Genomic DNA, 24,850 nt, shown 5'->3' with positions numbered 1-24,850 from the left:
GTAACACATAGTGATGCAAAGCAACGGATGAAGGGAAAGGAACGCCTTGCTGTCTTCTGGCTTAAACTAAGAGTTTTACAGCAAGTTATGCCTAGAATTGGGCAGATTTCTAATTATTTAAAAATCAGTAGTGCTTATATGTCTGCGACCACCCATTCAGTTCTGAAATGTTAATCCTTAATCTTCTTCATTGCTTTAGCATACGTTTTGTGGTCAATTCACATGTTTAAGTTCCTTTGTATACATTTCTTTAAAAATTGTACTACATTCTGGTCTAAAATAGGGCAAAGTGTAATTACAGCCTTATGTTCTCATCTCATTTTTACAAGGGGCCATTCTACAAGGCGATCCATCTGGAAGTAATGTCTTCTCTGCATGGCTAAGGTTGCCAACCTCCAGGTGGTAGCTGGAGATCTCCCGCTTATTACAACTGATCTCCAGGAGATAGAGATCAGTTCACCTGGGGAAAGTGGCCACTTTGGAAGGTGAACTCTATGGTATTATGCCCCATTGAAGTTCTTCCCCCTCCTCAAACCCCACCCTCCTTAGACTCCACCTCCAAGATCTCCAGGTGTTTCCCAACCTGGAGCTGGCAACCCTATGCATGGCTGTCATAATGTATAATATAGTTCACAAACAGGTCTGCCCAAATTGCATGGACAGTTTCCACTCCAACACCAGCTGCCACGAGGAGTGTGCAGTTCTGCTGGTCCATTGACTCTTTGATAAGGCACAGAACTAGGGTTGCCAGGTCCCTCGTCGCAACCAGCAGGAGATTTTGCGGGCGGAGCCTGAAGAGAGTGGGGTTTGGGGAGGGGAGGGACTTAAATGCCATAGAGTTCAATTGCCAAAGCGGCCATTTTTCTCCAGGTGATCTCATCTCTATCTGCTGGAGATCAGTTGAGTTAGCAGGAGATCTCCTGCTACTACCTGGCAGTTGGCAACCCTACACATAACACATTACAGCAGTGTAGGGTTGCCAGGTCCCTCTTTTCCTCCGGCTGGAGGCTTTTGCGTTTAAGTGCACGCGCGGCACTTCCTGTTTAAAACCAGAAGTACTGCCTCGCAAAGGGCCTTTACCTCTTAGTTTGAGTAGTAAAGTGGCCCTTCACCACTCAAACTAAGTGGTAAAGGCCCCTCGTGAGGCGGAACATCCGGTTCTAAACCTCAGGTGGTTGGCAGGCAGAGGGGGCAATTTCCAGAGATTTGCCCACCACCAGCGGGCACCTGGCAACCCTACAGCAGTGGTAGAGACACCCAGAGTGCAAACATCTGGACAAGTGGTTGCCACTTGTGAGTTACATGTTGGGCCTGGCGACTGGTGTCCAAGTTGCTGAGCGCCAGAGCTTTGGAAGATCTGAGGCAATGATGCTAAGAGGAGTAGTTATATGCACATTAGGGCATTTCTCTCACTCAGGAACAAGACCCAAGAACTATTTCTTTGGGCCCAGTACAAACCTGTACAATGCCTCCCCCCAGACCCATAGATACAGCCTCTGTCATTTTAATTTGATTTCTGAAGTATCATAAACACACTATTTCATAGCCATGGGCTTGCAGCCTGGGCCAGGCCCCCTGACCTCCCAGGCTTGTAAAGTCCTATCCTCAGTCCCCGCCAGGAAGAAACTGCAAACAGAAGTCACACAATGAAGGAAGATCTCCCAAGTCAGAAATTGCCCAGACAGGAAAATCCACGAGGTAAATGTAGTGCTCTTGTTGGTTGGTTGGTTGGTTGGTTGGTTGGTTGGTTGGTTGGTTGGTTGGCTGGTTGGCTGGTTGGCTGGTTGGTTGGTTGGTTTAAAAAAGAAGTGCCAGCACTTATATATAAGATTGCACTGATTTCCACCAATTCCCCCCTCAGCACTTGGGAGAGTTCCCCCCCACCAAAGGTGCTGGTACTTGGTACTGGTGAGCACTCTCCCCAAAAACCAAAATGATAACAACCATGCAGTATACAGTGATGTGTAAAAGCTTTAGGCTGGCTGGAACGTTTGATATGTTCAAAGGAGAGCTAGATCAGGCACAGGGACATAATTTGCTTCTACTTTGGTACATTCGGGTCTCCCAATCCATGCTAGCCTCTAGAAAATCTGGGCTGGCTTGCAAACTGTTGTTTTTAAAAATTGTACCCTTAATGGAAACAGCACCATAGTTTAATTCCAATAATATATCATGCTGGCTTCACACAGTAAATATAAATCAATCCTCAGATAAAGCTTGTGTAGACACAGAATACTCATGTGTTGTTGGATCATAATTTAGGGAGTAGCTTCTTCTACATAAGCATATAATATCCTTAATCCTTAATATCCTCTGTCTTTGTTTGTTCTTCTTTTACTCCTGAGCTCTTTTGCTAGTATTGATGAGACCAGAGGTTCTGCTGGGTTGCTGGGAGTGAAAGGAAGGTATGAGGAAGTTTAAAACAACCATATATATATTTGTATATTTATAATTGTAAATAAAAATGTATAAGTATTAGAAAGAATTTAAGGTCTATGTGTAGAGTTGCCAAACTCTAGGTACCAGGTGGAGATCTCCTGCTATTACAACTGATCTCCAGCGGATAGAGATCAGTTCACCTGGAGAAAAGGGCCGCTTTGGCAATTGGACTCTATGGCACTGAAGTCCCTCCCCACCCCAAACCCCGCCCTCCTCAGGCTCCACCCCCAAAACCTCCCGTCAGTGGCAAAGAGGGACCTGGCAACCCTATGTGTAGTGGAAAGCTGAACAATCATGCAAATCAGGGTTTGCAAAGGTAACCTATTAGGGAAGGAGGGGAAACACAGCTGTTGTATTGGTCCCTTAGCCTGGTATGAAAAGAACCAATCAGGCAGCAGGGAGAATGTAGCAATCATATTGCCCCTTTTAGCAAACTGTGATAAGAGTCAATCACTAGTTAGACTTTTCAATCCCCCTTCAAACTATAAGTAGAACTAGCTTAGTGAGTAGTGCTGCCAGCTCTGGGTTGGGAAATACCTGGAGATTTTGGGGGGTAGAGCCTGAGGTGGGCAGGGTTTGGGGAAGTGAGAGACTTCAGTGGGGTACAATGCGATAGACTCCACCTTCCAAAGCAGCCATTTTTATCCAGTTGAACTTATCCCCGTTGCCTGGAGATCCGTTGTAACGGGGGAAGATCTCCAACCATCACCTGGAGGTTGGTAACCCTAGAGAAGAGTTTTGAAGGACTTCAGAAAAAAGGGATAGAACTGAAGTCCTCAGCAGAGAATTCCCTCAGGAGGTGGAAGGAACCTGAGAGCGGAGGAAGAGCTGAATAGCTCGGAGAGAGCTAGGCCCCAGCAGCCTGTCTACAGTCAGGCTACATCGAAGTCCAGGGAACAGGAGATTCCCCTCCCCATGAGAAAAGGCCTCAGAAGGTTGTAAATTGGAATTCATATACAATAAGAACAAAGACAGTACTCCTGTATCCAGTTCTGCATTATTCTATTGTTCCTATTGTTGCTATTAAATATTAAAGAACTGAAAAGAGTTGTTCTTTTACTTGGGAAGCAAGCGCCTAAGGCCTAACTACTAGGGTTGCCAGGTCCCTCTTCGCCACCAGCGGGAGGTTTTCGGGGCGGAGCCTGAGGAGGGTGGGGTTCGGGGAGGGGCTTCAATGCCATAGAGTCCAATGGCCAAAGTGGCCATTTTCTCCAGGGGAACTGATCTCGATCTGCTGGAGATCAGTTGTAATAGCAGGAGATCTCCAGCTAGTACCTGGAGGTTGGCAACCCTACTAACTACGTTAGCCAACCCAAAACTCCTGGCAAAAGGTAATGGGTTGGATTTAGGGAACAACCTTTCTCCAAATGTCTCTACCCCACAGGAATTGCAATAGAGAAAGCCACAGCAGCACAGTCAGAGTATGCAAACCAGAGTGTCTTTGTATCCTCAGCAAACAAGAGATCAGTTTCTTCCCACATTTCACACTTACCTGCATGTTTACAACATCATCCCAAACTGACACGTAGCTACTAGATTAATTCAAACTGTTGCCTAGCAGCCAAGGGACCCTTCCCTAGAGTTTTCATGCTAAGAAGGCTCTGGGGCAAAAAACAACAGCAGCCATGTGTATAAAACCTGAAGAGGCAATGAGTGCCAAACATAACAGGATTAGAAAATCATCATAGACCTAACTTCCGTTTGGATACCTTTCCCCAGTGCACTAATTGAAAGAGGCCTGACAAGATTCAGGTACTGTTGGTTAAAGGATTATCAAGTCATGGAAGTAACACTCTGCTTCTTCTGGAGCTGAATTGACCCTGAAAAAGTAGCTGGGTAGCTTGGAGGAATTTTTACACCCAGTGTTGTTGGGAGTCCTAGGGGCATCCATAGGTCAGATTGCCCTTGTTGGGGGGAGTTGTTCATGTGCTAGTAACTTCCAGACAAGATCACTGTAATGTGAAGGGATGCAGAATGCAGTGGCCAGATTAATGGGTATTAATACCGAGCCTAACACTCCAATATTAAAAAGTCTTCAATATTAAAATATCGTCATTAGCTTCCAGTTTATTTCTGAGCTTAATTCAAAGTTATGGTTTTAAACTTCCAAACCCCCAAACTGCCTTTAGCCCAGGTATCTAACTGTCCACTTTCTCTGCCACATGACATGGCTTGTCAGTTAAGATCTTCATCTGAGGCTGTACTCTGTATTCTTTTGAACACATGAACACATGAAGCTGCCTTCTACTGAATCGGACCCTTGGTCCATCAAAGTCAGTATTGTCTACTCAGACCGGCAGCCGCTCTCCAGGGACTTAACTGAGGTCTTTCGCATCACCTGGTCCTTTAGCTGGAGATGCCAGGGATTGAACTGGGGACCTTCTGCATTCCTAGCAGAGGCTCTCCCACTGAGCCACAGCCCTTTTCAATCCCCTGCATGCAGGGGATGAAGCCTAGGAAAGCAAAAAGCCCTGCACACAGCTGGATCTGCTTGCCAGAGGGAAAGAGGCATATGGATTGTGTGCAGCAACTTTGCTTTGGACTGTGCCTCCCCCTCCGGCAGGGTTTTCTTTTGCCCTTGGGGGTAAGGTGGGATAGAGGTCCTTTTTTGTGGTGATGCCTAAACTGTGAAACTTTCTCCCTAGCCATGTTTGCTTGAAAATATTTACGTCACATGACCTCCACCCTGTTTTCTCATTTTTAATATTATTTATTTCATCTTGATTTTGCTGCTTTTAAAATGTTTTAATCTTACTGATTACTAGTTTTCTTTGCTTGTATGGTTGATGTTCTTCTTTGTTATGTTTTGTGTTTTTTATAATTTTTGTAAGTCACCTTGAGAACTTAACGTCAAAAAACAGGATATAACATAAACACCCTAAATAAATGGTAAGCCATCCCATAGGGAAACTAACATTTTTTATTATTATTTATATATAACTACTGGCCCAAGAGGCTTCACTAGCAGAAGAGAAGAATAAGAATAAGAAGAGCTGGTTTTATATGCCCACTTTCTCTACCACTTAAGGGAGAATCAAACCGGCTTACAATCACCCTCCCTTCCCCTCACCACAACAGACACCCTGTGAGGTAGGTGGAGCTGAGAGAGCTGTGACTAGCCCAAGGTCACCGAGCTGGCTTCATGTGTAGGAGTGGGGAAACCAACCCTGTTCACCAGATTAGCATTCGCTGCTCATGTGGAGGAGTGAGGAATCAAACCCGGTTCTCCAGATTAACCACTACACCACGCTGGCTCTCACACCATGCTGGCTTTGTTTAATTCCTCCTCAGTGCAGCCTCTGTGCATTTTGACAGTGAGGCTCCCTGATCCTGGACACCAGAATTTTTAGGGTCACAAAGGGTTTCTGGAGGTGGGTAGGGAAGATCCACATCCAGAAGAACTTTCCACACATAGTTCACAGGATCCACCTTCATAATAATATCAGTAACAGCAATAGTCATTGTATCTGCAATATCTCCTTCTCTGATATAAACTTTCCTATCCGTTGAGATCTTGTCTAGAAGCCCTCCTCCAGTTACTCCTGCCTTTTAAAGTTAGGTGGGTGGCTATGAGTCAAGGTGGCAATGCCCTGTTTACAGAATTCTCTCAGAAGCAAGCTTGCTTAGTACTATGCTATCTTTTAAGAAGTGGTCAGACTCTGCCCTGTTTAACCAAACCTTTGCAGGACTGGAGAGAGATTTTGTTGGTGCTGCTGCTGTTTTATTTCTGACTCTTGCTACTTCACTAACGTAGCTCTTTTGTGTAAACCGTGAATAGCTATTTGCTGATTGATTTATTTTCTTTTTTGTAATCTAAAATTGAATAAACCATATATGAGTGAATAGGCTCAAAATACAATGAAAAGCCAGAATGAGTGTCTGATACAATTAGATTTCAACCAACAGAATACAAAATAGACACAGATGGGATAAACACCATCAATACTTTCCTTTACAGAATACGACAAGGTTTCTCAGCTTGCTACTTTTACTTCTGGGACTACTTTCAGTAACATTAATCCTGACAATAACTGCTTCCCTGTGTTCTGCCAGTATTTGCTAATGCAATCTTTGGTGTATTTTGTTCACATGTTATATATTTTAACAGTTATATCATTTTTGCACCTGGAGAGATGTTTATATTTTGGGTTCCTGCTGTGCTGAAGGTCTTGTTATACGCTGATGTCACTTCCTCTTGCCTTCTTTTTCCTCCTGGTTTGAAACATAAACAAAATGCAATGTGACTCATCTGTCAGAAGCTGTTCTTGTTGCTTTCCTAGAATTTGCTGTATGACTACAGAGAAACTTCGCCCATTATATAAGAAAGTGTATATGGTGTATCATGAGCAGACAGCAGACACAAAAAAGTTATCTAACATATTGACAGATTAATGCGCGCCACTAAAATGTCATAGACAGTTGGGGGAACAATGGTCTGGAATAGCAATCAGGTATGAGATAATGTTTTAACAAATTATGAATTAGCTAGCTAGAAATTGGCAGAAGAATTAGGACTATGTTTTCAAATGCATTGTCCTTCTGTCATAAGTCTAGAATCAGTTTAAAAGCCTGAGATCTGAAATTTTGCATATGTTCAAAATGTGTTCATCCTCTTTATTGTTAGCCATAGGATTGGGTCCATAATGTGGGCAAACAGATGCCCAGAAGACTTCCTCTGCTGCTGCACCCAGCAGTTGGCACTGGGAGATACACAGCCAATGAATGTGATGGTCCCATTCAACCATCGTGGTATAGGGCTGGGCATTTGACCAGTTGAAAAGGATTTGATCAATTGCCAGGTCAGATACTGTCTCGTAATAGTCACATATTTTAAAACAATATGGGTCATTTATGCATGGTCACCCTTTATTCCCACAAACCCTTTATTCCCTAGATCTCCTTATGAGGTATGCATAATATCCCATTCCTTGGTAGCTTGATGCTGTTCCAGTTTGTGACCAACCTGGCTTTTCCTGTTCCTCTTTTAGCCCACATCAAAGATTTGATCCTTGCTCATTCAGGATTCACCGATCATGTAGACTCCATTCTAGGGTTGATCTTCCTTGCACTATCACACCCCACTCCTCCCCAAACCCCTCCTCCATCTGTGGCTCCCTCTGAGTTATCAGTGCAACTTGTTCACCATTTTTTTCCTTTTTAAATTAGATTTTCGATACTTTGATATATCAAAAAATGCAGTCGAAAGATAATGCGAAAGACATCGCCGCAATGTAATGTAGTTCCTCCATTAGAAAGTGATGAAATGACGAGGAAATTTTGTCCTGGGCTCCACGCATTGTACACGTTTTGCTTTGCTCTGTGTGCAACGTTGCTTTCCTACAAATATAATATAATCGCCATGAGCCCTCTCGAATGTGTTCGGGGCCAGATAAGATTATCAAATTATTAAATAATCAGTATATCAGATAAACAAGATTTATTTATTTTTTAATGTGGAACTAATGAATTATTGACATTAAGCCGAAAAGAGGGCGGGGCATCCATGCGCCCAAGAGGAACCGCCAATCACAAAGAGCTGGCGAGCCGGTGGGTGGGTGGGGGAATGGACAAGGAACTCCACCTTTTTCACATTTTCCCGGTGGCCACTATTCATGGCTCAATTAGAGCACAGTTTGGTCTCTCATCATACGAGCCAATGCATACAGGATACACCAACTCGGATTATATAAATGTGGGCCGAACCAAGGTCAGACCATGGAAATCCAGCCCATGCATAAAACACTAAAGATATTTTAATCGTCAAGAGCAATGCTAGAATACTCTCACGTTCGCCTCATGTTGTTCGCCAGTTGCAAACAGTGGACTGTCATCGATCTGTTCAGCAGATTGTTTCCTTCCTAACAATCCAGGACAGCTCTTTTCCACATATGATTTCTCACACTGCTCCTAATGGAGTTCAACTCTACCTGCCCCCACTTGTGCCACGAATCAGGCGACTGTTTAAATAGACATTTAAATCAGCCACAGTGTTTTAAACAAAATCTGAGTCCATCCGCACCTTAAAAACCCACAGATTTTCCCAGGGTGTAAGTTTTTGTGAGTCAAAAGTCACTTTGTGATTATTTTTTAATGCTGTCAAAAATTTCACATCCAATATTTGGGAAAGGATTAGAATTTCCCTCCCAGTTGTCAGCATATGTAGGAGGCAGATCACAGCACACTGAACATTATTGATATATCTTTGCTCCTAATCAGGAAGAAGCAGTCACAAGGGAATATACATGACTGATTACAGTCATAATATACCCATTCACTGGGTATCCCAACCAGCGTTGCATGGCAACCAGTGGGAGATATGGGAGGAAACATGGGGGGGCAACTGTTAGCAACAGCATGAAACTCCATTTTCCAGGAAAATCCATTTTTCCATCACGTTTCTGGAGATTCCTAGAGAAAACTAATGGTACTTCTGGGTTTTCCCTGGAAGGGGTGTCATATTTTCAGCCCGACAGCCATTTTTCCCCTACTGCTGTTCCAAGCAGTGGTAGGAAACAAGTGCCAGGGGAAGGGAATTTCTGCCCCCACTGGGGGGACTGGCAAACCTAATCCCAACATAATTGTGTGCTGGTGTGGATGATCATCTCCCCAGATAGAGATGACACACTAAAACTCATGTCTTAGCAAACTACACTTGTGGTTCAGCTTTGGGGGGTAGGGCTGCAAAATCAGGGTTGGGAAATACCTGGAGATCTTGGAGGTGGAGCCTGAGGAGGGTGGGGTTTGAAGAGAGAGAGGAACTTCAGTGGGGTATAATGCCATAGAGGCCATCTTCCAAAGTGGCCATTTTCTCCTGGTGAACTAATCTCTATTACTTGGAGATCAGTTGTAATCCTAGGAGATCTCCAGCCACCACCTGAAGATTGGCAACCCTACTTGGGGGTTATGCGCTGCTCCTGTCCACTCTCCTTTTTGCACCTGTATTGCCTCCCTCTCTTCCCCTTTCCATGAAGATCACAAACACAGTCAAGCCAGGTCAATTATGGGTTATATAAATCATGACCTGACTGTGATTTCTGTTTCTGGTTTTTAGGCAAACCATACTTTGCGGGTTTGAAAGTAATAGCAAACTGTGTCTTGCCACAAAAGGGGAAGGAAGGGATGGAGTCTGAACATGGCATGGGGAGGGTGATCATATGAAGCTGAGGCTCCCTCAGGTAACATCACATCAATTGTTTGGAATTACTGTGGGGCTGAAATTATTCCTTGCCATCTTGGCCACCAGAATGGTGGCCCAGCATTGAATGACCATGTGTGGATATAGTATTTGCATAAGTGCACACAGTTGACTCCTAGAATGTGTATGGGAAATTTATTTACACAGTTTTGATCTCTGTTCATTGAACTGTGTGCATAAAAGCTAGGGTTGCCAGCTCTGGGTTGGGAAATACCTGGAGAGTTTGGGGGTGGAGCCTGAAGAGAGGAGGATTTCGGGAGGGGAGGGACTTCAATGGGGTATAAGTGGCCCACCCACTGGATAGGCTCCAATCCTATGTCTCCTTTCTGCTTGTGCTCCTCTTCAAGCCATGATTTTTGGTGGTGAGAGACGGGGTCTCCCTATACAATGGGAGACCTTCTGCTAGGGTTGCCAGGTCTCTCTTTGCCACTGGCGGGAGGTTTTTGGGGTGGAGCCTGAAGAGGGTGGGGTTTGGGGTGGGGAGGGATTTCAATACCATAGAGTCCAATTGCCAAAGTGGCCATTTTCTCCAGGTGAACTGACTTCTGTCGCCTGGAGATCAGTTGTAATAGCAAGAGGTCTCCAGCCACCACCTGGAGGTTGGCAACCGTAAAAGCCCAGAGGCAGGACTGGCAAATGCTGTGAGCTGGACAGGAAGGCACCATCCTGTTCTCTGATCATAGGTGAACTTTACTTGAGCAAAGATTATGTGAACCCACTATATTGCTTTGCTGAAACAGCCGTTCATAGAACTGGACCCAAAATTTGGATATAAATCCTTACTTTTAGCATTTCTGTTTGAAATTTTTATTCACACGTTTGGTTTGTGGTGGTTGTTTAACAAAATGTCTCTGTTTATTGTGAAAATGTGCAATTTCCTTATGTTGCAGCCCAAGGTGTAACTTTACATCTCCTTTCCCCCCCGCCCCCCAGGAGCTGGCAATAAAGATATATTTTCCTGCTCGCTGTAAAATGATGAAAAACTACGGCCTCTGAAAGCCCCAGCGCACCGATCCACAACTCTAATCTTTTCCCCAAAGTCTTAATGTAAGTGTATCCACATGGAAATCCAAATCTTCAACTTACAAGTGCTAAGCTTGAACATAACTGATTATTAGGTCAGGCTTTTTCAAAACAACCAAGGCTCCAGAACTCAACAAGTTATTTGACAGTTTGCCACATGCTTAGTACTTCAATTTCAAGCTTGCCCTACAAAATGATTTGCAGAAACTGCCAGTATGTTTACGCTGAGTGTTAAAGAAAATACGTCACAAAAGCAAACCGTACTGTAGAATGGGCAAAGGGGTGGTAATGTTTATGTAACATTTGGACATATTTATACATTTCCCTTTGTTTGGTCAAAGATTTCTGACGATAAAGCTTTCTTTCAGAGCCTCTGTGACAGTATTCAGGTAGAAAGCAATTCTTTGCAATGAAATATAGAATTATTCTCTCATCCACTTTTTCTTAGAAAAACCAGTTCTTGTGTGGGAGGGGATATAATGTGTCATTATTGTTATCATGTTGGTGATATCCAGAACAGAACAGAAAAACAGTATCACTCTTTGTGTTTATTATATCTCAATATAACCAGTACTCTGACTCTACAATGGAAATACTTCTGATGAGTAGACATTAGCTCATTGTATCCACAGTCATCCTAAGCCTATGACTATTGTCTGTTCTCAAGTGTGACTTTTGGAAGAAAAATCCCTTTGCTTAGCAAGACATTTCCTGCATTCTAGTTTTAGGGGTGGATAGCTTTTAAACAGAGTATTAATCCTTAAGTTCAGCAAATACTTTCTTTGGATTCTTTTAGTACAATTACCATGTCAAAAAATGTACTTCCCTATTGATGTGAAAGGGGATAGCTTATGATGTTTTTCTGACAGCTTACGAAGAAATGGCCTAGATGGATACCTGAAGTTTTAAATCTGTGAAGTGCTTAACAAGGGCTATATAGATGATAACTAGTATATACTGCAGTGGTGGCAAACCTATGGCACACGTGCCAGAGGCGGCACACAGAGCCCTCTTTGTGGGCACACGCGCCGTTGCCCCAGCACATCTAGAGAGTTGCAAATCCAAGGCAAAACCTCTTGTGCGTTTTGGCCATTTGGTCCCTCCCCTCACCCGCTGGCCGCGCTGAGACCCTGCGGGATCCGCCCGGGCCTGCCTCCCACCTTCCTTTCCCCCTGCTTCCCGGAGCCTCCCGATGGGCCTCCAAGCGGCCGAGGGCTCCAGAGCAGCATCAGGCGGTGGCGGGGCGGGCATGAAGTGGTGAAGCTGGGGGCTGCTGCTTCTGCTGCTGCTGGCCGCCCTGGCCGGAGCAGAGTAGGAGAAGTACTGCTTCCACCGCTTCCCGGCGGCCGAGCTGCTCCCGCTGCAGCGTGCCTACGCCTATGCACTGGAACAGTACGAGGACAAGAGCTGGAAGGAGAGCGTCCATGTCCTGGAGGCCAGTCTGCGCCTCCACCACCTGCTGCACGACAGCGAGGTGCACTGCCACCAGGAGTGCGGCAGCGGCAGCAAGGCGCCAGGGGAGCCCTGGCTCAGGGAGCCAGCCTTTGGAGAGCCGGGCCCCAGTGCCACTCCGGACGAGGGGCTGGCTGAGCTGGATCTCTTTGGGCGCGTCCTGTGGCGTGCCTCCTGCCTGCGGCGCTGCAAGCGCGGCCTGCCCATCTTCCAGCTCCACTACCTGCTGGCCGAGACCCTGCGCGACTTCCAGCGACGCACCCCTTATTTGTACCTTCACTATGTGCTCTATAAGGTCAGGGGCGTGCCCCCCGGAGACCGTCCGGCCGCACGATCCTGTGCAGAGCAATTCCGCTAGCATGGGATGAAGTGGGGATGTTAATGTATGAGTTGTTTTTTCTAAACTAAAACCTCAGTATTCAGGTTAAATTGCCGTGTTGGCACTTTCCGATAAATAAGTAGGTTTTGGGTTGCGGTTTGGGCACTCGGTCTCTAAAAGGTTTGCCATCACTGATATACTGTAATCCTTATGCTGCATATAGGGACTTCAAGAATTTATTGCAGCAAGTTAAAGGAAGGAACACAATTGGATTCTGATTTGTATGCTGTTCCTTTGAGACACATGGTGATTCCCTTTCCACAAGAGGTCACAGCGGGTCAAAATAATCCAGAATGCAGTGACAGTAAAACGTTTGCAAATATTTCACTACAATCACTATCTACACATACTCTCCAATTTTTTGTATTGAAACATCCTCACCAAGTAGGAAGCTTTTTGGGGCAAGGCTTGGTGTCAAGTGACACTGCGACGTCACTTCCGATCACATAACTAGAAATGATGTCATGCGCTGACATGACACTGTCACAATCCCCCACATTTTAATGGTGAAACTGTACAAATATTAGGGATAGCTACTGCATTGTGGTGATGTGATGTCACTTCCAGTTATACAAATACAACTGACATCATGGCATTGCCATGGCAACACTTCCCTCCCTGAATATTTCTCCTGCTGCTGCACTGAGAAGAAGCAGGCTGCAGTGGCACAGGGCAGGAGGTAGGGTTGCCAACCTTCAGGTACTAGCTGGAGATCTCCCGCTATTACAGCTTATCTCCAGCCGATAGAGATCAGTTCCCCTGGAGAAAATGGCCGCTTTGGCAATTGGACTCTATGGCATTGAAGTCCCTCCCCTCTCCAAACCCTGCCCTCCTCAGACTCCGCCCCAAAAACCTCCCGCCTGTGGCAAAGAGGGACCTGGCAACTCTAGCAGGAGGTCTCCCATTGTATAGGGAGACCCGGTCCCTCACCACCAAGAATCATGGCCTGAAGAGGAGCACAAGCAGAAAGGAGACATAGGATTGGAACCTATCCAGTGAGTGGGCCGCTTACCACAACTTTCTACCATGAAATTTACTATTAGAGAGAACAAACTAGCTGTGGGGACAAGGAGACTAATTATTTGGAAATTCACCCTTCAACCCAAATCTTCCCATCCAAGATTCTAAAAGGCCTGAAAAATTCCATTTCCTTACATCCCATCCAACGTTTCATAACATTCAATGCATCCTGGGTTCTCCCAGTCCTCATCAGGATTTTTTGGTTTTATTTATTTTGGTTAATTTATAAAGACCTATTTTTCTGCATAAGAGCCCCATGGTGCAGAGTGGTAAACTACAGTATTGCAGTCCAAGCTGTGCTCATGACCTGAGTTCAATCCCAATGGAAGTTGGTTTCAGGTAGTTGGCTCAAGGTTGACTCAGCCTTCCATCCTTCCAAAGTCGGTAAAATGAGAACGACTGAGGAAGGCAATGGCAAACCATCCTGTAAGCAAAGTCTACCTAGTAAATGTTGGGATGTGATGTCACCCCATGGGTCAGTAACGGCCCGGTGCTTGCACAGGGAACTACTTTTACCTTTATCTTTTTATTTTTCTGCATACTTAGTACAAAAATCCCTACCTTGTCTGTGAGTGGCCCCATTTTGCTACTTCATTGATTGGAATGGGACACTCACTTTACCGTTAGATATATGAATGGGTCCAGTGTAGAAGCTTGCAGAAGGAGCTGGTGGAGCAATTTTCCCCCAACTTCCCCCCTCAGCCTGCTGCTTGACCCAGAAATCCTCCCTGAAGGATCTTCTTCTACTGGTGACTTGTGCTGGTAGAGAAAGGAGGCAGTCCCCACCCCCATGCACACACTGCATTCTCCCATACTGTGATAGATTTGGTCAAGGATGTCCCTATATTCTTCAGAACAGTTTGTGGGACAAGAAGCAGGCTGCTGGAAGAAGTGGAAATTGGGAAAGATCTGGTCTGCCACCTCCTTTCACAGCGTTTTCTACTGGATGCAACCCATAGTAAGAATAAAAATGATGAAATTATGTTGATTGCCACCTGGTTCTTTTCATGTTTACTCAGAACTAAGCATAGGATTGCAGCACGTCCTCCAACTGTTCTGTTTCAGCTCCGTTTAGAACCCCACCCCAGGGAAAAGGCTGCATTCCAACCGTCCCAATTTTCAAGCTAGAGCACCACATAGTTTGTTTATTTTCACTATACATTCCAATGGCAGCTTAAGAAAATACATATGATGCCAAATTCATATATGTACCCCTCGGTGTGTGCATAAGGGGGGGAGAGAGATGTATGTTTGAAGCTGTGTGGGTTATGGTGATGCCAGAAACTGCAAACTGTGGATCACAGAACTTAACTGTACACATTCTTACTGAGAGAGCACAAAAAAACTGGCATAAAATGTATCTTCTTCAATGCACTTGCTGATATTTTCAGCCTGTGATTTTTCCTACTGACAGCCTTAGTGTTAAATAAGATGTGTTTTTGCTATTGGCTAGTTCCTGTGCTCCAAGTGTGAAGGGAGGCAGGAGGCTGCAGTCAATTCTGCAATGTGGGACAGGCATCCTAATCATTCTCAGGGGGGACTTATCTGTAACTACACATGATGCTGGAGTTATGTGAATTGAGCTTCAAGTTTTCTTGCTTTAATGATCTTCTGGTCACTGGGGAATCCATTCTGATGAGGTTTGCAGCATAAGGGGATCTTAAGTCTATTCCTCACACAATGATTTCACAGTCTCAAATTGCCCAGGGGTATGCCAAGAATGCTGCAGTTGTTAAGTGCAGTGGGGGGGGGGGAACCTCTGCATGTTTCCTAAGATATTTCTGTTTCTTTCTTTTTTTCTCTCTCTTTTTGCCTTCAGGTCACAATCAATTTATGGCAACCCTGAAGGGTTTTCAAGGCAAGAGACATTCAGAGGTGATTTGCCATTGCCTACCTCTGCATAGCGACCCTGGTATTCCTTGGTGGTCTCTCATCCAAATACTAACCAGGGCTGACCCTCCTTAGCTTCTGAGATCTGATGAGATTGGGCAGTCCAGGACAATTTCTATTGTGTGTATTTAAAGTGCCGTCAAGTCACAGCCAACTCATGGCAACCTCTGGGGTTTTCAAGGCAAGAGAATAACAGAGGCTGGGCTGACCCTACTTAGCGTCCAAGATCTGACAAGATCTGGCTATACCATGCTGCCTTCCCTCCCACATTTTGATTACTTAAGTGTTATTTGTGCTTAAGTGTTCTATGCTATGGAAGCTCTGACTGATCCTCAGCTGGCCACTTATGCCTCAGTGTTCCTCAGCTGTAAAATGGGACAAGTGTTTTCTCATAGGCTTAAATGTGATACATGTATTTGATTTGCCTCATGAGTTTTGTTGTATGTTGTTGTATTTGAACCCGCTCGTGGCAGATTTGTGTCTAGACTGTATTTGGCTCCTCTATTGTCCACCAGATCACGCTACTAGGTATGCAGGCCCCACCCATAGTCACACCCAGTCAAGCATCTGTGAAACATAGGACAGTGTTTTGCAGCCTTTGGCAACACGTGAGATATTGTCTTATCTCTCTTTCATCCCTGGATAACTATTGCAGATTGTGTGCTCCCTTATTTTGGCGTCAGTCCCATTGAACTCAAATGACTGAGAAAAAGGGAAACACAGGTATTCAACCAGACGTTGTTTTATCAGGCAAAAACTAGGGACTGTCCTTGGTAAGTAGGGGCAGTTGTCTATGAAGACTAACCTGGTGCACAAAATTAGTTCACATTGTAGACAGCAGCTTATTCCACATTCAAAATTATTAACGTTATATGCTTCAAAATCTTACAGAGTTCTGTGAGCTTCCAGGCTTAATGTCAGTTGCCAAAGACATTTGTATCCAATAGAAATTCTGGTCTCTGCCCAAGACCAACACTCTAATTGTCTCCACCAAAAACAGGAGGTCCTCTTTTTGATTTCCTGCGTCTAAATCCCACCCACTCCTCATTTCACTCCCAAATGGTATTGCTGCGTGTTTTATTAAATGCCAAAAGGAATGCATTAAATTAACGCAGGTCTAAAAAATATGTTAGGAAAAGGATTCTCTTATATAACCTAAGGTACAGCAAAACAGTGTCCATTGGCAGTTTTAGAAGCCAGCTTTTTTAAAAAAGCATGTGAAAACAGTGGTGAAATGTAAGGATTTAGATTTTCTGTAACAAAGTACCGGTATTTTAAGAATTCACTCACAGTAATCTCAGTTGTTCCAGTCTTTCTTGGATTCCATTCCTTTAACCGAGTGTAATATTGGCCTAACTTTACCATCACCAAGTGGCTGCATAAAGTACCTGAGGAAAATAATGCATTTAAAAACATCACTAAAATAGAGAAAACTTCCAAAAATGTCCCAAAGAAAGACAGCTGTATGTAATGAATTCCTTCATTTAAACCACAAAGTGGAAGAGAACTATATTAGGGCAATCTTAAAGTAGGGATGCTGTGAATTGCTCAACAAAGCTGTTAGGCTGACAAATTTACCTTGTTCGACAAACATTATCAGACTGTGAGTTGATCAGGGTAAGTTTGGATTGTATCAAACAACTCAAGCCACTGCCAAACAAGTCTGAAGCTGCCTGTTGGTCAGAAGCCCCATCACAGCTGAGCAGGGGATCATCTGGGAGTCAAATTCTTATCACCCCGCTCTTCACATAGTGAAGTTGCAAAAGGGACATTTTCCCTCCCATCCAAGGTTTGCAGTAGCAGAAACAATTCTTTTAATGCCTGCATTACAAAAGAGAGGCTACAAAGAGCTCATTTCTCTTCCCTCTCCTCCAAGCTGGGCCAGGACATATCCAATGCTTTTAATCTCTGCATTGCAAAAGAGACAGAAGAAAGAGCTCCTGTTCATCTCTTGTCTTGAAAACCCTACTGGGTTGCCATAAGTCAGCTGCAACTTGATGGCACTTTACACACATGTGTGTGTTATAGGCATGAGTTGTGAGGAAGCACTGAAGCCGCAGTGGGACTGAAATCATTCTTGAGGGAAGCCTGTTATCTAGAGGTTCTACATGCAGGCCTCTGGGTTAGGGAGGCGTAGATGGGAAAGATGTGGTGGGCTTTTCCTGGGAGCCTGCTGATGCATTGTGTGTAAGACAGGGCAAGGAATGACTTACATGTCGCCATCTTGGTGTTCCTGCCATCGCCATTGGTAACCTTCACTGTGGCTAATGTGCAGACATCAGTACACAACACTGGATTGGATCCAAAGTACAACAAGTGGGGCAAAGTGAGTGGAATAGGACTTTCTTGGCTTCCTCCTCCTGAGGCAGTCCTCTGAATCCAACAATAATTTTCTCCAGGGTTTTAGGAGTTCACTCTTGTGAACAACATGGAGAGGAAGTAGGGTAGGAGGGGGCAATGAGAAAAAAATCACCCTCTCCTCCATGAATAGAAGTGCCATTCCACTACAGAAAGTGTCAGTACACCACCAGGCATTCTGTGGAATGGAAATGGATAGCACTGATGCTCTTGCCTTTTTCTAATGATTTGTAGTTTTAACTTTGTACATGCTGGAGCACAGGAATTTGACTACATTGTGGGTGCCTTCTCAACAGAAATCTTAACGAGCAGGTCACATGGAATTTAGTGGCATGTTTCTGAGTAAACATACATTGGGTGAGGCTATCCATTGCATTGACCACCATGTCGAATTGAACTTGAGTTCCTCACCTAGTATGACTCCTCTTAGGCCTGGCCACACTTCACATCACATCCTGTGAGTGGTGAAAGTCCATGGGTCAAATTTAGAGTGGAGAAGAGGGCAGGAAATTCTGGGGCCAGGACAAGACATGCAGGTGGGAACTCGGCGTTAGATGCCAGATGTGGCATAAACTGTCAGCATCCTGTTCTGTAAGCCTAGAGGTGTGTCTGAGCTTGTGGTCATGCTGTGTTTGGCTATACCTAAGAGTCTGATGGAAGATCAAAAGGGGACTTTGCAAAAGCTGCAACCCTGGGGTGACCGTCTAGACAGGTGCGAACAGAAAATGTTGTCCCTTCTCTTAGATGTGAACAGCAGCCTTATTCTTCCTGAGCTTTCCACCTTTTGGGAAGGTGCCATGGACTTAGAAGTGACACATTTGAACCTGCACGTTTAAGCTTAGATTGGTTTTTAGAATTTACTGAGACAAATTCTCCCAGTCCTCCCTTTGTTTGGTGAACTGTCACAGAATGACAGATAGAAAGAAAACAGAAAGGGCTGGTTTAAGGGCCTGAGAAATGGTGCCTAAGTATGCCTTACATTTAGTGAGCAAAGTTCACAGTGTGCAGCAAAAGGTCACCAGGCATTCAGGCATTCTTGGCTCCCTCACTTTGTCTGAAGGAATGTACCACACTTGCTGCTTAGTATTTCAAGGTTGCTCCTTTCCAAGGTCATATGAAAATATACATGGGGGAAATAAGAGAAGGGGGAAAACAGAACAGATGCTTTATTGCCATCGTGGCTTTGTTACTGTGATCAATCAAATGATCACAAAATTCACCATGACATTATCAGGAAAGATTGATACAAGCAGACCTCGGGAATATTGTGGGGGTCGGTTCCAGACCCCCACAATAAAGCAAATATCGCAATAAAGCAAGTCACACGAATTTTTTTGGTTTCCCAGTGCATATAAAAATTATGTTTACACTATACTGTAGTCTATAATGCAATTGCATCGTGTCTTTAAAAACGTACTGTAATAACAATGAAAAAGTTTGAAATATTGTGAGAATTACCAAAAGGTGACACAAAATGCGAGCACACGCTGTTAGAAAAGCAGCACCGATAGACTTGCTCGAAAACACAATATCTGTGAAATGCAATAAAGCAAAGCACAATAAAATGAGGTGTGCCTGTAGTATTAAAGGCTTGCTACCTTTCATCAGGACAAGCATTCATTTCGTTTATTTGCATGGCACTTTTAGCAGGCTTTACCGACTGTTTCCTATTCATTCCCTCTCCTAACACTTAAAAGCCTCCGGTCTCAGAGAGCTAAGACCTGAAATGGTGTTGTTGACATCACAGGAATCGGGGCAGTGTTTATAGGCAAACTGTGTAGAGGTGCCAGTCACACAAACTCCTTGTGGACCCAATAGCTCTCTGAATCAATCCAGAGGAGGCTGCTGCCCGTCTCAACTGACACTATGCAGGATTAAGGCTATGACATTCAGTTTATGTCAAGCAACATGAGTTCCACAAAATATGAGATCATCAGAATGTTTCCACCACAAGCTGCCAGCATGACATGTTTGGGGGAGCATTCATGAAGCTGGTCACCAGGCCCAGGAGATCAGTTCATGGGAATTCAACTCAACAGCGATCACATTTTAAAAAAACTCATTTGAATTGACCATTAGGGGTGCCTCACACATTACAAAATTCTTAGGCTCTGACAAAGTAGACTGCTATCCATGAAAGCTTATAAACTATGGGTTTTTAATGGTCTTTAGAATGCTAGAAGTCTTTTTGTTGTTGTTTTGTTTGGGGATTATTATTATTTTGCTATACACTAATGTAGCTACTATTAAGTGTCTCATTTGGTAGAAAATAATGTTAATCGTGTGTGTAGATTTGTCATATGTGATGATTGCATATAGGGTTCTCTTTGTGTACATGCTAGGAGGTAACTATAGATGGGATGTACACAGAACAGAAGAAAAATGGTTTTCTGACCCATCTATGTGAGTCTGTCTGTCTGTCTGTCTGTCTGTCTGTCTTCCTTCCTTCCTTCCTTCCTTCCTTCCTTCCTTCCTTCCCTCCTTCCTTCCTTCCTTCCTTCCTTCTTTCCTTCCTCCTTCCTTCCTTCCTTCCTTCCTTCCTTCCTTCCTTTCTTTCTTTCTTTCCCATTAAAACTCAAGGCAGATTGTGTGTGTGTGTGCCGTCAAGTCACAGCTGACTTATAGCAACCCCTTGGGGTTTTCAAGGCAACCCTTGGGGTTCACAGGTGGTTTGCCATTGTCCGCCTCCACGTGGGCTGAGGGAGTTCTGAGAGAACTGTGAATGGCCCAAGGTCACCCAGCAGGCTTCATGTGGAGGAGTGCCGATTACCAAGGTAACCAAATGGAATGAGGGATCTAATAAGCAGTGCAAGAGGACTAGGACAACAAAAATTAGAAACGAGCAAGAGTCTTTTCTACAGCTACGGACAGACTAACACAGCTACCCATTGTGATCCATCTCCACAAGGATTAGAAACAGCACAAAAAAATATCAGACATTATACGTCAAGCAAGGCAGAAAATGGAATTACAGAAGTAGAAACCAGTGCAGTTACAGCAGGATAACAAATCCAACATATAGAAAATATATCGCATTCACATTGGCAAAGACTACCTTCCTGTTGTCTTTATAAGATGCCATCCTGAACCATTCCATTATACTGTAGCCCTATTACCTTTTCACGTGGCATTCTAAAAATGCAATTCACATGTTTGCCTTCAGCATAGGCATTTTGTACTGCACAATGTGTAAACGTCCTCTCGGGAGCCTCAAATCCGGCAGCTTACTGTATGCCAATAATGCACCTGTTTGGTAAGTGTGGTTCAGCCGTTTGGGGGACCTGTGTGGAATAGTGGTGCCATCTAGTGGTCAGTTCTAGTCCCAGTTGTGAATTTATCAAGTTAAAAGACTCAAATCAGACTGATCGAATACCTTTCAGAAAACAGCCTTGCTCTGCACGGGCATTTGTCAGTAACCTTCCATAACAGCAGTCAAAGTTTAAACAAATGTTCTTGTCTCTTCAGCTTCGTGTTCTCACCTACATTTATAGATTGGCAGGATGTGTAATTGGACATGTTAGGTATTCTTTTCCCAGCATTCATTCTGAAACTGCAAGGTATCTTTTACAACTGCAGTAATCTGTGGTATATTTAGATTTTTTTTTCCCCTGTGACATGTGGTGTCAATCAGATGGCCAGAAGACTGTAAACCCTTTTTATACATGCCTATAAAACAGCACGGAGTCTGAAACCCTGGGATTCAGTGTCATTAATTAAGAAAACTCCTTTGTATCTCATCTCTTTCTCCCCTTTGGCTTGGTTTAGCTGGAGTTCCCCTTCCAAGAAGCATTCTTGGTGACTGGAACGTGGAAGTAATTCAATCCTGTTTACTCATGTTGCAGCCTTGTGGATTGTGGGCTCCAATCATCCTTCAGAAAAGGCCGAAATAAGAGTCGCTTGATGGCTTAGAGGATGATAACAGGTTGTATGTCCAGCACAGTTTGTAGAACATTGATGTGGTTTCTCTCTGGGTACCACAAAATCTATGTTGGGGGTTTATTCAGTTTCCTTTGTTGCTTTTCATTGCCAAGGATTTTATAACAGCAGCAGCTTATGAGGTGTTTTTGCTGAGTGTGTATTAACATCTGAAGTGGCCTTAAACTAAGTCCGATCATCAGCCTGTCTCAGTCAGAAAGAGACTCTTTGGTAGAAATCTTTCATATTGGATTCTTTTAAAGGGAGATGCCTGGGATTGAACCTGGGATCTTTGACATGCAAAGCAGGTACTCTTCCACTGAGCCACAGTGCCTTCCCATCCTGGAATAGTGAGATGGCACCGGAGGGAAGGCAGTTTCTAGTGCAGCACCATGCAGGCACATAACTGTTCAAGTGTCCAGCGTAGGCTAGTTCAGCAACTATGTGCCTGCAGGATGCTGCCCTGTAAGGCCCCAAGCCTGTGCTGCCATCTTGGGCACCCTTTGATAAGGGCATTGAGTCCCCATTCCGCCTCCGTTTCTGCTCAGTAGCAGAAGCCTGTTATCCTCTGGCAAACCACCCTGCAGCTGCACGACTGAATACTAGAGTAGCTAACTTTATCCTAACCCTAGGAAAGGTATGTGTGTCCCTGCAACCAATCAAGGGAATTGGTGAAATTAACTGATGGTAGAATTGCATTAATGTCACTTTCTCTGCTTAAGAAAATGAGAACACTCCAATTAGCAATTGCTAATTTGGGGATTGTTTTCCTTTTTAATGAACAACTGATAAGTCCATGCCAGATGCAATGGAATAATCTCAGAAATTTTGTACCCTGTTACTGGATTGCACAAACTTGTTGTAGTGAATAATCATTCTAGAGAATTATAAGGGCCAATTCACATATTATGGATAAACAGGGTGCACATGGATTTCCCCATGGGCCAAACAGACGCCGCACCCAGCACAGGGGTCAGGAGGAGGACACAGCAGGAGACTGAAGCCTCTTAGCCATGTGTGTTGTGCTCCTGATCTGAATTGGACAGCTCACTTGCAGGCATTGAAGAGAACCCACAACTCACGTCTGACTGTCACACTGGACAGTCGAGAATTACAATTTTTTTTAATGTTGCAAGCCCATAAGCTCAACAGTATTCTTCTTACAGCAGTACGTTTTACATGTAGAGATGGAGAGAAAGATTATTTATAAACAACTTTCATTCGGGATCACAAGTACTTGTTTCTAAATTCAGATTTTTGAAATTAGTATTGGAGAGGTTGATAGTGTTTTGTTGTCCTTTGAAACGTATTTAAGGTATCAGAAATATTGGTTGGTATCAATCCTGCTTGATGGTTTTCATTCTAAAGAGGTCAAAAAAGGATTTTTGTGTTGGTTTTAGACTGTGTAGTGCTTTTATTCACTCCTTAATTCCTTGAGTGGCAAGAAGTGGGCAGAATTACCTTGAGTGCCAAGAAGTGGGCAGAATTACCTGGGCTGGGATTTTTAAAGATTCTCCACTCCTGCTACCTCGTGTTGTCCCTTGCAGACTGGGTCCCTTATGGTCCCAGAGAACCATTTAGGATAGATCAGGGGGCTGCAGCAGGAGGGTGGAGTCAGGGATGTGCCACTAGCAGAAATTATCATGAGCTCCAACATCGTGTTTTTATAGAGTCAGCAGTTATATATTCACTGTGGTGTTAAAGGGAGCATGTGTGGATGTGAATGTGGCTTTGATGCAGTTCAGAGACGGTATCTGCACCTATTTTTCTTGATGGAGATTGTGTGATGAAGCTGTCACAGATTGACTATCTGGAACATGAACAGTCCAAACGTTCTGCAGCAGGACTGCAGTTCATCAGTCAGACATACTGGAGCCTTCCTGGGGACAGACTCCATGCCAAAAAGGGGGGCACTAATTGTGGTTTGAGTATATAACAGTCACGTAAAAGGAACTGGTTCTCCGTTGGCCATGGTTCACTTTAAGCAGCTGGGTTAGGCCCATGATGAAAGAACTGAGGGTGTTACAGCAAGCAAGCAAGCAAGCAAGCAAGCAAGCAAGCAAGCAAGCAAGCAAGCAAGCAAGCAAGCAAGCAAGCAAGAAAGAAAGAAAGAAAGAAAGAAAGAAAGAAAGAAAGAAAGAAAGAAAGAAAGAAAGAAAGAAAGAAAGAAAGAAAGCCGGGTCTTTGTTCACCTGCAGTGCATTGCCTAGTGAAGGTTCCCTGGGCTAGAAATCCACACGGAACAAAAAATGTGACAACAGTTTTTCAACATCTGCATTATTCGCTCTGAGAACAATAGATTCTTTGCAAGTTTTCCTCAAGCCAAACCTTTGTCATTGTATATCTAACCTGTGTGGCTGGGCTTTAAAAATTCTAGTCTGCTGGCCCAATAAATGCCATTTGTCTGAAATGTTCTCCTCCCAAATAAATGTGTTTTTTCAGGATGTTTTATTCTCTGGAGCTTTTGTGCTGTTGAAGAGAACTTGCAAAGGCATGGCTTTTTTTTTACAAGATTGACTAGTTTCCGCTTGGTTTGTGGTTTCACTTGAAAGTTTTTTTGAATCCAGCGGGCCTTATTTGTCTGGAAGTTTTTTAACAACAGTAAAAACAAAATCTGAGAAAGAAAAGAAGGAAAAGATCATAGGGGATGTAGGGTTCACAAAGGGTACATCACGTCAGGCTAATTTAACATTCTTTTCCAAGACTGTTTTGTTTGGATTAAAGGAAAACAATTCATCCCATCTATTTTGAATTTACTGATGTGGTCAGTGAGCCACCATGTAATAAATCATTATTCATTATTCAAAATGGGAATAGCAGTTTTCAAAACAGAGTCTGCATTTGGACATCACATGAAGCTGCCTTATACTCAGTCAGACCATTGGTCTATTATGGTCTAATATTATAGATTCTAGAATATTCTAATCTGACTGGCAATGGTGATGGAAAGTGCTGTCAAGTCACAGCTCACTTATGGACACCCCATAGGGTTTTCAAGGCAAGAGACGTTCAAAGGTGGTTTGCCATTGCCTGCCTCTGTGTGGGCTGTGAGAGTTCTTGAAATTCCAAAAGTGCTCACAGTCTCAACAAGGGTGGGCTTTAAGGACACTGGGACAATTCAACCAGATGTGCTACCTCATCAATGAAGTACATTCACAGCCTCTTAAATGAACCTAGAT

At 44.0% G+C, this 24,850-nt stretch overlaps 1 protein-coding gene across 1 annotated transcript in view; it reads left to right on the top strand.

The window, feature by feature from the left end:
• The first annotated feature begins 10,588 nt into the window (after positions 1-10,588).
• COL8A1 (collagen type VIII alpha 1 chain) overlaps positions 10,589-24,850 on the top strand; it is a 30,654-nt gene continuing 16,392 nt past the window's right edge. Inside the window, exon 1 of the mRNA XM_056858260.1 lies at positions 10,589-10,681. The gene's annotated coding sequence lies outside the window, so the exon portion shown is untranslated. The remainder of the gene's footprint in view (positions 10,682-24,850) is intronic.

The sequence above is a fragment of the Euleptes europaea genome, chromosome 12 (genome assembly GCF_029931775.1).
Source record: "Euleptes europaea isolate rEulEur1 chromosome 12, rEulEur1.hap1, whole genome shotgun sequence".
NCBI classification, from domain to species: Eukaryota; Metazoa; Chordata; class Lepidosauria; order Squamata; family Sphaerodactylidae; genus Euleptes; species Euleptes europaea.
The sequence above is the reverse complement of the archived record's forward strand: the minus strand, read 5'-3'. Positions and strand labels throughout refer to the sequence as shown.